The 13,597-nt window shown below is 40.9% G+C and overlaps 1 protein-coding gene across 1 annotated transcript in view; it reads left to right on the top strand.

Moving 5' to 3' along the window:
* FREM1 (FRAS1 related extracellular matrix 1) overlaps positions 1 to 13,597 on the top strand; it is a 267,168-nt gene that overhangs the window by 247,942 nt on the left and 5,629 nt on the right. The gene's annotated exons all lie outside the window — the stretch shown is intronic.

Below are 13,597 nucleotides of genomic sequence, written 5' to 3'. Positions count from 1 at the left end.
TGGTACATGACACCATCCCATTTACATGCTATATACCCAACGGTCTTGGATCGCTGCTGGAGATGTCTTAGAGATCGGGGCACTTTACTTCATGTTTACTGGCAATGCCCATCCTTGCAGCCTTATTGGCGCTCAGTCTGGGATCTCCTTCAGTGGCTGTTCGAGATGGATGTTCCCCTTCATTCAAAACTTTACCTATTGAGACTTCTCCCCCCTAAATTATCCAAGTTAGCCAAAAAATTAGCAAACCAAATCCTAACAGCGGCCAGTTGTCTGATAGTCCTTAATTGGAAAAAACGGACACCGCCGGCTTTAACCGATTTCTATGCTAGGATTAAGGATGTGGAGGTTATGGAGTCCTTTACAGCCCAATTAGCTGATAGGGTGGATCATCACAATGCGATATTGGAATACTGGTACCTCAGGATAGATCACCTAAGATTTCTTAAGCCCTTTTTCTGTCCGAAAGGCGGAGACCTCAGGAGAGTGGCCTAGGAGTGACGAGCCTGATTGGTCGATCTACTTTTTCAACTCTTCCTTTTGTTTTTTGTTTTTTGTGTTATACTACTTTTTTTTATATGGTTTCACTGGCACGCTAATACAAGATGTCAATTTATTGATAGTATGTTTTTGATTGTGGTTCCCGCATTTTCTCCAATACAGTACTACGTAATCATCTTTTGGGTTACACCTCAGACCCGCGTGTGTTGATTTGACTATTTGTATCTCCTCTTAGTTTATTAATGGAAGCTTGCATGCTATCCAGTGAAAGTTATTTTTTATTCCTCTTTTCTCAATTTTTGTATTGAAAAATTTAAAAATCTTAATAAAAATTGTCAATTATAAAAAAAAAAAAAAAAATACATACCTGAATAGATTTTTGTTTTTTTTTAAATTCTATATTTTATTTTTTCAACAGTTTTTTATACATAAAAAACACATTTTAATTGTATGCGTATCACAGAATATATCTTAACCCAAATTGATTGTATTTTCAACAAGTATATATAAGGCTATTATATAAAATAATAATTAAACATCTAAGCACCAAGAAAGAAAGAAAAAAGAAGAAAAAGAGAGAAAAAAAGGAGGAAAGAAAAATAAATAGGGGAAAGGGGATTAAGTTCTCTTCCTCTCTTCCCCCTTAAAATCCAACCCGCTCTCCTTCCACCAACGCGCAGCCATACTCCCTGGTACATGCAAAGAGGGACCATTGTTTCCATTTACATATTGAATTTTTTCTCTTTACCTTGCGGAATTGCGATACCTTTTTCCATAGCATATATATCGGCTATTTTTTTAAGCCACAATGAGACCGAGGGGGGTAGTTCCATAGAGCGGGATAGAGGGATACAGGCCTTTGCTGCATTCAGAAGATGAGCGACCAATGAGTTTCTGCATTTACGTTTTGAAAGGTCTAAAAGATGAAGAAGATATCTAGCTGGGTCAGATCCCAAATCATAATCCGTTAACTGTCCTATAATATCTCGCACTTTGGACCAAAAATCAACTAACTTCCGACATGACCAGAAGATGTAAACCATATTACCCTTCTGACTCCACAGCGCCAACAAATATTCGTCTTTTCCGGATAGATTTTCTTTAGTAGTGATGGAACTTTATACCACCTTGTAAAGATTTTATAGTATAGCTCTTGGTAGTTACTAGCTGTTGTAGAATAGTGGGCAAAATACAGAATGTGATTCAGTTGCTCTTTGGAGAATGTAGTTTCTAAATCTCTTTATTATTTTTGGAGGAATCTCGGAACAAAGCCCACTGGGGGCTCTATTAACATTTTATATACCTCAGATACCCCATGGGTAGACAGTGTTTCTACCAGAAATAAGTTTTCCAGTGGTGTATGGGAACTGAGAAAGTGGACAAGCTGTTGCATTCGCCACGGATCCAGTGGAGGGTAAAACAGCAACTGTATTTCCATCCTAGTCTTCAACCTTGATGTTTCAAGGAAGTCACCTAACCAGAATTGACCACATCTCAGAGTTTGTTTAAAATGGCTATCTGTATAGTCTGGGGGAAATGGGGGGAAATGATGGGATTCCCAAGACTGGGTAAAGCCGAGTGATTTCCCCATCTGATTTTGAAAACAGATGACTTTGTTGAATTACTCTTAAGGTTGCCCCTATACGGGGATGATGCCTTAAAGTTCCCAATATTCTTTGCCGTAGCCATGGCAGACATCGAAGTGGAATCTCAGTACATGATTGTTCAATCGTTACCCAGGCTTTATGTCCCTCGTCTCTACACCAGGCTAGTACCCTAGCAAGGTGCACTGCCTTATACTATCTTATCGCATATGGGAACTCCATACCTTCCCTGGGTTTTTGGCATAGCTAGATAATTAAAAGATAACCATGAATGTTTTTTTGCCCAGATAAATCTGATAAAGACACTGCGTATTGATTTAAAAAAGACTCTGGTATGACTATTGGCAGAGTCTGAAAAAAAGGTACAATAGTCTTGGTAGAATGTTCATTTTAAGTTCATTCCTGTACATCCATGTATAGGGACCCTTATTCCATCTTTCCAAATCAGAAGAGAGTTCTCGCAGTAGCGGTGGAAAATTTACTTGAAAAACGTTATCTATTGAAGAAGTCAATTTGACCCCTAGATATGTAAAAAATGACGATGCCCATGGAAAAGAAAATGATGATTGAAGAGCCTGTACTCGTTTAGTTGACAGCGTGATATTAAGTACCGTATATACTCAAGTATAAGTTGACCCGAATATAAGCTGCAATTTTATGATCCAACTTATCGATCAAACACCCTTGAATATCAATACTTCGTCGAACATGTCGCAAAAATGGTTCAAGGGTTAATATAATGATCAATGGGGATAGGTGACAGCCTTGTCTTGTACCATTACTCATATTAAAATATGATGAGCTCACCTCATTGATTCTTACCGCAGCAGATGGAGCAGAGTATCAGGGTGGATGACATTTTGAAGGAGAGGTTGTAGCCTTGAGGCTAGTATCCGTGTAAAAATGTTTAAGTCAACATTTAATAGTGAGATAGGTCTATAATTCTTACATTGGGCATGGTCCTTACCCTCCTTGGGGGTGACTGTAATATGTGCCCTAAGAGTATCTCTCAGTATAGGCTGATCTTCTAAAAGATCGTTAAACGCTTTTACGAACTCGGACCTAAAGTGAAAGCAAATGCCTTATAATAAGCTACCATATAGCCATCAGGGCCCAGGGCTTTATGGGGCTTAAGCATATTAATCGCCCTCATATATTCGTCAGTTGAAATTGGCGCATTTAGTAATTCAGACGCATCTTCAGATATTGATTTTTTTTTTTTATATAATGAGAATTTAGTGTCACGTTAAGTGGGAATGTTGTAATGTTCATATAACCATTCATATTTCCCCCATGTTCTCTTCTGCTATGAATAACCTCCATAGGGGGCAAAATACATCAGAGAGAACCTGGGTGGAGTTTCGTGGGATTTTCCTAAAACAATAAAATTTGGTTTATTCCTATAGACGTGCTGTTTGGTTTCATTATACATATTACATATTTGTATTGAAGGAGAGTTAAAGTGGGGACGGAAAGTATTAATTAATGAGGAAAAAAAATTAACTTAAATTATTTTACCAAATGGCTGCAATATAACAAACAGTGAAAAATTTAAGGGGGTCTGAATACTTTCAGTCCCCACTGTATATAAAGTTCCTCAAAGTTTTTTTGCCCAGATAAATCTGATAAAGACACTGCGTATTGATTTAAAAAAGACTCTGGTATGACTATTGGCAGAGTCTGAAAAAAAGGTACAATAGTCTTGGTAGAATGTTCATTTTAAGTTCATTCCTGTACATCCATGTATAGGGACCCTTATTCCATCTTTCCAAATCAGAAGAGAGTTCTCGCAGTAGCGGTGGAAAATTTACTTGAAAAACTTTATCTATTGAAGAAGTCAATTTGACCCCTAGATATGTAAAAAATGACGATGCCCATGGAAAAGAAAATGATGATTGAAGAGCCTGTACTCGTTTAGTTGACAGCGTGATATTAAGTACCGTATATACTCAAGTATAAGTTGACCCGAATATAAGCCGAGGCACCTACTGTTACCACAAAAAACTGGGAAAACTTATTGACTCGAGTATAAGCCTAGGGTGAGAAATGCGCAGCTACTGTAAGTGGAAAAGAGGGTCAACAATGCCCATTTGCAGCCTCACTGTGCCCATTTGCATGCCTCACTGTGCCCATTTGCAGCCGTAGGTCCCCCGAACTTCAAACTCGGTAGTTAAGGGTTCCTAGATGCCCCCTAGCTGCAGCCTTAATTTGGGGTCTCTGGACCCAAAGGGTCCTGAAATGACATTGCTGCAGATAGACACAGTTGACTGACTTTGGGGCCCCATATCTCGGGGCCACTTGGTACTAGGAACCCCAAATTTGGTGTGCAAACCCAGTGGAAATAGCACTACAACATATCCAAAGCTGTGGTTCCTAGAACCAAGTGGCCCCGAGATACAGGACCCCAAAATCGGTTCGGAAAATGTCAAGCACTTTTCTGCAGAAGAGAATGACATTTTCCGAACCGACTTTGGGGCCCTGAATCTCGGGGCCACTTGATGCTAGGAACCCTAGCTTTGGATATGTTGTAGTGCCCCAAAGTTGGTTCGGAAAATGTCATTTTCTGCTGCAGAAAAGTGCTTGACTCGAGTATAAGCCGAGGGGAGCACTTTCAGCACAAAAAAATGTGCTGAAAAACTCGGCTTATACTCGAGTATATACGGTATTTCTGATTTCTGAATGTTAATTTTAAAATTCGAAAGTAGGCTATTTCGGACAAACTCACCTAATAAATTTGGTAACGTGGTTTCTGGTGAAGTATTAAAAAACAATATATCGTCCGCAAAGGCTGCAATTTTATGATCCAACTTATCGATCAAACACCCTTGAATATCAATACTTCGTCGAACATGTCGCAAAAATGGTTCAAGGGTTAATATAATGATCAATGGGGATAGGTGACAGCCTTGTCTTGTACCATTACTCATATTAAAATATGATGAGCTCACCTCATTGATTCTTACCGCAGCAGATGGAGCAGAGTATCAGGGTGGATGACATTTTGAAGGAGAGGTTGTAGCCTTGAGGCTAGTATCCGTGTAAAAATGTTTAAGTCAACATTTAATAGTGAGATAGGTCTATAATTCTTACATTGGGCATGGTCCTTACCCTCCTTGGGGGTGACTGTAATATGTGCCCTAAGAGTATCTCTCAGTATAGGCTGATCTTCTAAAAGATCGTTAAACGCTTTTACGAACTCGGACCTAAAGTGAAAGCAAATGCCTTATAATAAGCTACCATATAGCCATCAGGGCCCAGGGCTTTATGGGGCTTAAGCATATTAATCGCCCTCATATATTCGTCAGTTGAAATTGGCGCATTTAGTAATTCAGACGCATCTTCAGATATTGATTTTTTTTTTTTTATATAATGAGAATTTAGTGTCACGTTAAGTGGGAATGTTGTAATGTTCATATAACCATTCATATTTCCCCCATGTTCTCTTCTGCTATGAATAACCTCCATAGGGGGCAAAATACATCAGAGAGAACCTGGGTGGAGTTTCGTGGGATTTTCCTAAAACAATAAAATTTGGTTTATTCCTATAGACGTGCTGTTTGGTTTCATTATACATATTACATATTTGTATTGAAGGAGAGTTAAAGTGGGGACGGAAAGTATTAATTAATGAGGAAAAAAAATGAACTTAAATTATTTTACCAAATGGCTGCAATATAACAAACAGTGAAAAATTTAAGGGGGTCTGAATACTTTCAGTCCCCACTGTATATAAAGTTCCTCAAATTTAGCCAACATTTGTAGGTTATGATGTCCTAAACATTGTGTGTATATACATACAAAATATACAATCCTAGTTATCCAAAATTTTTCTATAAAAATAGTAATAATAATTAAGCAATATGTGCCAATTTACATAATGAGCTCCACACACCTGAATTTATTGGGATCAATTTACTAAAGGAGTAGAGAATGTTCAAACTAAATATTCACTTAGCTTACTAAATAATGTGAAGCTGTGTTCACTTCAGTCATCCAGCCAAAGTTCACATTGAAGCGACTTGGCATGCGATTTGACATGTCAAATCGCATGCCAAATCGGCGGCTATATGCCCCTGCACATGATTGGGTATTAAAAGTGAACATAACTTCACTTTATGCAGAATGCTAAGTTTTAGTTTTGGATAGAGTAGAGAATGGTTAAAACCACATCTTTTTTCTCTGCGTTTTATTTGGGAGATTTTCCTTCATTTCCTGTTCCAGGGACACAGCAGGAAGTTATAGGAAAGCTCTCCAAAGCAATGAGATAATCCCCTATTAGATAAATGTCACCATAACAAGTTTCATCACTGAAATATTTCCTCTCATCCTTTGTTCTGTGACAATTCTGTGACAGAAAATGTAGATGTTCCATCACTTTCAATACCACAGACTAGGGTTTCTCAACCAGGGTTCTGTGAAAATCTGGGGTTCCTCCAGAGGTTTCTAGGACTTCCTTGAGTAATGAAGAGTTTCTAACTCCCAGTAGCCATTGATATTGAATATCATTTTAGCGGGTTGCGAGGGGGGCAATTTTCGCAATGGTCAAAGATGTAAGCGTGTCCTACCACTAACCATTCATTTAAGCGGTCCCTCTTCTATTGGCCACTAATGTATGAGACCCCTACACCAACTTCCAACATAAGAAGGCACTTTTTCACTGGCCACCAATGTAAGGGGCACTACAATTATCACTGATATGCCCTGTACACACGGTCGGATTTTCTGACGGAAAATGTGTGATAGGACCTTGTTGTCGGAAATTCCGACCGTGTGTAGGCTCCATCACACATTTTCCATCGGATTTTCCGACACACAAAGTTTGAGAGCAGGCTATAAAATTTTCCGACAACAAAATCTGTTGTCGGAATTTCCAATCGTGTGTACACAAATCCGACGCACAAAGTGCCACGCATGCTCAGAATAAATAAAGAGATGAAAGCTATTGGCTACTGCCCCGTTTATAGTCCCGACGTACGTGTGTTACGTCACCGCGTTCAGAATGATCGGATTTTCCGACAACTTTGTGTGACCGTGTGTATGCAAGACAATTTGAGCCAACATCCGTCGATAAAAATCCTAGGATTTTGTTGTGGGAATGTCCGATCAATGTCCGACCGTGTATATGGGGCATTAGTGTTTCTTTTCTGGACATTTTTCTAATTATTTCCAATGAATTATTTTTTTCTTTAGGAGCAGGGGAGTGCGATCTGCTCTGGGTGTCAAATATGTTGGATATACTACATTTGTATTATTTTATGTATTATTATATTTACAACTTACTGATCACGCATATATGCAGTGAGCTAGAGATGTAATAATTGAGCAGGAGTTCTCTATGACATGAAAATTATTACAAGGGTTCCTCTGTAAGGGTTGATAAAAGCCTTCCATAGACAGTGGTCACCAGGATCAATAGTGAGTGAATAATCTCCCCAGATAGCAATAAAAGCATGACATAGGTTGTAACCATTCCAAATTCTACTCGAAACCGAAAAAAATTTTTTGACTTTACATTCATTGTAAATGCTTGCAGAAGTTTTTCAGCAAACTGCAATCAGTACTGCATTTGAGTTATTAGTAAAGTTTGTACTGTTGCTTTTGCATGTAAAAAGTAGTTATGTCAACAGGGGAACTTTAACCAGTGCAGATCTCACACCTATATACTGCCTATAGACCAGAGTAATTTTTACATTTCTGCTATGGGCTTGTTTATTTGGCAATAACTTTGCCATTACTTAAAGGTATAACTAAGAACAGAACGATGTTGTGGCATTGTTGGGCATTGTTGGGCAAGGCAGTCAGCCACAAAGTCCACGTTACTGTTGACACATGGTCCAGCAAGCATGGTCAGGGACAGTATTTCATTCACAGCACACTGGGTAATTCTGCTTGCAACACAGAAGGATGCAGGACAGGGCTCAGTGCTGCAGCTTGTTGTGCCGCCATGTCTCCATACAGCTAGTGGTGATGATGCAAGATTTGTCAGCTCTACCCCTCCTCCTCCTCTATGCCCTCCTCTGCTGAATTGTCCTATGAACCACAAGTATCCCCTAAGCGTTAAAGAAGCTATTCAATGAGTCAGGCTAAAAGGTGCCATGCAGTGCTTCAGCTGAACCACACCAGAGCAGAGATTCTTGCAGCTCTGCAGTGGCAGGCCCAGAGGCGGTTCACGCCACGCCAGCTGGAGCCAGGAATGGTGGTTTGCGATAATGCCACAAACCTCCCGTCCACCTTTTGACAGAGAAAGTTGACACATGTACTCAATTTGGTGGTGCAGCATTTCTTAAATAGGTACCCAGGTTTTGAAAATTTGCTAAAGCAGGCCAGAAGAGTCTGTAGCCATTTCAGGCGGTCATACACAGCCAGTGCTTGGTTGGCTGAAATTCAGTGGGAATTCCACTTGCCCATAAACCGCCTGATTTGTGACATTCCCACCATGTGGAACTCAACTTTGGCAATGCTGCAGTGGCTGCTCATGTAGCAGAGGGCATGTGCGAGTATCAACAAGTACATGTGTGAGTATGGCACAACGACAGGCTCAGGCCATCTTGGCTTTTTTTCCCCCACGCCAATGGCTGCTCATAAAGGATGCATGCACTGTACTGTCACCATTTGAGGAGGCCACAAGGATGGTGAGTGGTGACAATGCATGCATCAGTGACACAATCCCTGTTGTGTTCCTGCTGGAGCAGACTCTGCGTGACATTATGTACAGGGCGCTCAAGGCAGAGCAGCGGGAGGAAGAGCAGGACTTCCTTTCCTCTCAAGGCCCATTTTACGCAGACACCATTGTTCCTACGCCACAGAACACACAAGAGGAGAGACAGTTTTGAAGGCATTGAAGCAGAGGAAGACATACGTCAAACAATAAGAGATGATTTTCCATCCCCAGAACCCTTGCGAGTAGTATGTGGCTGGAAGGAGGCAGTTCCAGATACAGATACAGGGTCACTGTAATCCTCAGTGACCCTGAGGAGTCTGCTTCTCATGCCTCCACAAATTTGCAGTGCATGGGCTCTCTCATGCTTCAAAGCCTGCGAAAGAATATGTGGCATAAAGGAGAAGGATCACTGTTGGTTGGCAACTCTCCTTGACCACCGTTACAAGGAGAAAGTCTCAGAACACATCCCGTCCCAACAGAGAGTGCAGAAGATGAAATCTCTTGAGGACATCTTAAAGAGGAGTTTATCTAATGCTTTCCCCGACTCTGGTAGATTACAGTGTCGTGGAAAACGTAGTTTTGATGCTTCTGTTGGTCAAGAGAGGAGCGGTGAAGAAGGCGGCCACCTAAGTGATGGATTTCACGATTTTTCTTAGTCCTCGCTGCCCAGGGCTGTCAGCTTCAACATCCCATCGGCAGCATCTGCATCACATGGTGTACGATTATCTAGAGGCGAAAACATATAATAAAAACTGATAATAGAACGTGTCTGTCTACAGACTCCGTTGAGCCATCTGACATTTATCAAAATTAATCAGTCCAGGATTAACAGCAGCTATGAAACCCCTGATGCTGATGTTACTGATTAAGTGTTTTAGGGATGTGGAATCTCTGCAGGACTTCTAGGCTGCCTAGCGTTGTGGGTGTTGATTTCATCTGGAAGAATTTTTTTGGTGTAGGTTTCATGGGCACAATTAACACCCAAAGACAAATTTTTCCGCACTTGTTTGAGGTGCATATCATTTAAATTTTGACAGCAAGGCCAATTCTTGCTTTCATCAAGGGTATCTCTATAGAGTTATGGTGTGAAGGCGCCACTGACCCCCAAAGACCAATTTTTCCACACCTGTTTGACAGGTGCATATCATTTCAATTTTTGACATTTTTTGCTTTCATCAAGAGTACCTCTAAAGCAGTGGTCATCAACGGGGCCCACTAACAGGCCAGGATTTATGTATTACCTTAGGGAGATGCAGACTAGAATACTGCAATCACTGAGCAGCAAATTATATCACCTGTGATGTATTTCAGTTATCTTGCAAACCTGGCCTGTTAGTGGGCCCTGAGGACAGGGTTGATGACCACTGCTCTATAGGGTTACAGTGTGTAGGCGCCACCGACATCCAAAGACCAATTTTTCCACACCTGTTTGGCAGGTGCATATCATTTCAATTTTTGACAGCAAGGCCAATTCTTGCTTTCATCAAGAGTACCTCTATAGGGTTACAATGTGAAGGCGCTACCAACACCCAAAGACCAATTTTTCCACACCTGTTTGACAGGTGCATATCATTTCAATTTTTGACAGCAAGGCCAATTCTTGCTTTGATCAAGAGTACCTCTATAGGGTTACAGTGTGTAGGCGCCACCGACATCCAAAGACCAATTTTTCCACACCTGTTTGGCAGGTGCATATAATTTCAATTTTTGACAGCAACGCCAATTCTTGCTTTCATCAAGAGTACCTCTATAGGGTTATGGTGTGCAGGAGCCACCAACACCCAAAGACCAATTTTTCCACACCTGTTTAACAGGTGCATATCATTTCAGTTTTTGACAGCAAGGCCAATTCTTGCTTTCATCAAGGGTATCTCTATAGGGTTATGGTGTAAAGGCGCCACAGCCACCCAAAGGCCAATTTTTCCACACCTGTTTGACAGGTGCATATCATTTCAACTTTAGACAGCAAGGCCAATTCTTGCTTTCATCAAGAGTACCTCTATAGGGTTACAGTGTGAAGGCGCCACCGACACCCAAAGACCAATTTTTCCACACCTGTTTAACAGGTGCATATCATTTCAGTTTTTGACAGCAAGGCCAATTCTTGCTTTCATCAAGGGTATCTCTATAGGGTTATGGTGTGAAGGCACCACAGCCACCCAAAGGCCAATTTTTCAGCAACTGTTAACCAGGGACATATCATTACAATTTTTGACAGCAAGGCCAATTATTGCTTTCATCTAGAGTATAGTTACATAGTTACATAGTAGGTGAGGTTGAAAAAAAGACACAAGTCCATCAAGTCCAACCTAAGTGTGTGATTTTATGTCAGTATTATATTGTATATCCCTGTATATTGTGGTTGTTCAGTTGCTTATCTAATAGTTTTTTTGAAATTATCGATGCTCCCCGCTGAAACCACTGCCTGTGGAAGGGAATTCCATACCCTTACCTCTATAAGGTTACGGTGTGAAGGCGCCACTAACACCCAAAGCCCAATTTTTCCGCACCTGTTACTTCTATCCAAAGTCTGTGGACGAGACACCAGAATTTATCCAATAAATCTCTAAACTTGTTCCCAGTGCACAACATTGTGGCCTCATCATACAGACTGGCTCCCCAAGCTGTTGCTTGCAAAATAAAGAAAGCTTGCAGGGAAAATTAAATTTTTTTGGCTTTATAAATGCAATTATTTATGGAGCAGCTTCTATACACAGTACAGATGTGCCACTTTACAGGTAGACTACGTTCACACAGGGGCGACTTGTCAGGCCACCTGACAAGTTGCGCCTACCATTATGTACAATGGAGCTGTTCTAATAGGAGCGACTCAAGTCGCTCTGACTTAGAAAAAGGTTCCTGTACTACTTTGGGGAGACTTTGGAGTGGCTTGCATTGACTTCTATACAGAAGTCGTTTTGCAAGCTGTGCTTAAGGCGTGCTATACGGGGCGGCTTCAAAGTCGCCCGAACCGGCCCTGTGTAAACCGGGTCTAGGGGGACCTCCAGGCACTATATTGATAGGAATGTTTCATGTTTATGCTTTCACTTTAAGCATCAATAAATCACTGCTCGTTTAAAAATGACATTTTTTACAAACTTTTTTTTCATTGAAACATGTCCCACAGGCCAGTACTCAGACCCCCATAACCATTGTATGCCCAATTACTTGCATATAAGCCTTCAAGCCTTTAGATTTTTTCAGTTTAGGTCCCATAGATTTCAATAGGGTTTGTTATTTGGTTCCTAACTTTCGCGATGTTCGAAAGTTCTGGTACAAATCGAACAGGGGGTCATTTGGCCCATCCCTATTAAGGAGAATCACCTTCTCTATTTGTCCTGTTTACCATTATCATTGAAAGTGAAAGTAAAAGAAAATCACAAAGTTTGGATTATGCCCAAAAAAGTAACAGCGGGAAATCTTCCAATGGGAACATTAGTTCTGGTGATCTGGCGGTCCCCAAGGTATTCCCTTTGATGTGTGGGGATTTCTTCTCACTTCCTGTTTAGTTTTGGGGCAGGAAGTGAAAGAAAATCTCTGCAATGGGACACAAATGGCTAAAAGATCTGACGGGGTTATAACCCTTCTTTACTCTATCCAAAATTTTAAAAAAGTTTTGTCTATAGTTCTACTTTAATATAAAGTAACACATATTCATTAGTATGATTGGATTCACCCACTTTCCAGAGTGGGGGGAATGTCTGTTAGGTTTCGTGAACATCTGGCTACAAGTTAGAGTTTTACACTCTCACCCGGCCCCGAAGAGATTAGTAGACCTCCATGCTACTCTGGCAGATCTCTTGAGTCAAGCAGTCATTGCCATTGTTCTGACGGTAGAAAGGTTGGAAAGTAGTCCAAAGGTTTTGTATGGAAATCACCAAATCTATCATAGCCTCCCTTCACTAGGATACTTTCTGGCCTCTGTGGACATCAATTATGCTTCCTTGCATGTCCCCATCTTTCCATAGGTTCTATAGGTGCTCAACCTTACCAGTTTGTAGCCTGTCCTCTGCACCCCAAGTGTTTTTGAAGGCTCTAGCCCCTGTGTGAGCGTTGCTAAGTTCTTAGAATATCTGGATGATCTCCTCTTGAAGAAACAGTTAGCACAGATCCCATCCAACAATGTTTTTTAGTGTCTGTAGACCCTCAAAACCTTCAGAAATCAGTGATGGAACTGAGCCACTGACTGGAGTATCTCAGTCTTGTACTGGATACAACTCAGGCCAGAGTTTTTTCTTCCTCAAGAAAAACTTATTTTTGTTCATTCCCGGATTCCGACCTTACAATTTTGGAGCTGTTTGACACTAAGAGTTTGCATCTGAGTTGTGGGGCTCATAGTTGCCTCGTTAGAGGCAGTTCTCTTTGCCTATTTCCACTGCAGAATTCTACAACTCAAAATTCTGTTGTCATGGGACAAAAATTTTAGGTCTCTAAACAACCCTTTACACTGAAGACCAGGTTATCCATGGCCTGGTGGATCAGGAATCCAGCTCCGGAATTGGGGAAATCCTTCCTCTCTCTGTCTTGGAAGATCCTCACAATGGATGCCAGCCTAACAGGCTGGGGAGGAGTCCTAGACACTTTGTAGATGCAAGGGACTTCTGGAGAAGGAGTTAATTAGAGCCAAATATGGGGTTAAATAGGAACATTTAAAAAAAAAATGCTTTTTTTTGGCCTGATATCTAATACTAAGTCTTGCTCTGCAAATGTTGCTGCATTGTACACCACATATAAAGTCCTCTACCACTGGTACCTGGTCCCAGCACACATTTCTAAATTTGTACCCAACTATCCTCCAGAGTGCTTTCAGGGCTGCAAAGATCTGGGAACG

Source organism: Aquarana catesbeiana, linkage group LG01 (genome assembly GCF_042186555.1).
Source record: "Aquarana catesbeiana isolate 2022-GZ linkage group LG01, ASM4218655v1, whole genome shotgun sequence".
In the NCBI taxonomy this organism is placed as follows: Eukaryota; Metazoa; Chordata; class Amphibia; order Anura; family Ranidae; genus Aquarana; species Aquarana catesbeiana.
This window is presented reverse-complemented; position numbering and strand designations above follow the sequence as displayed.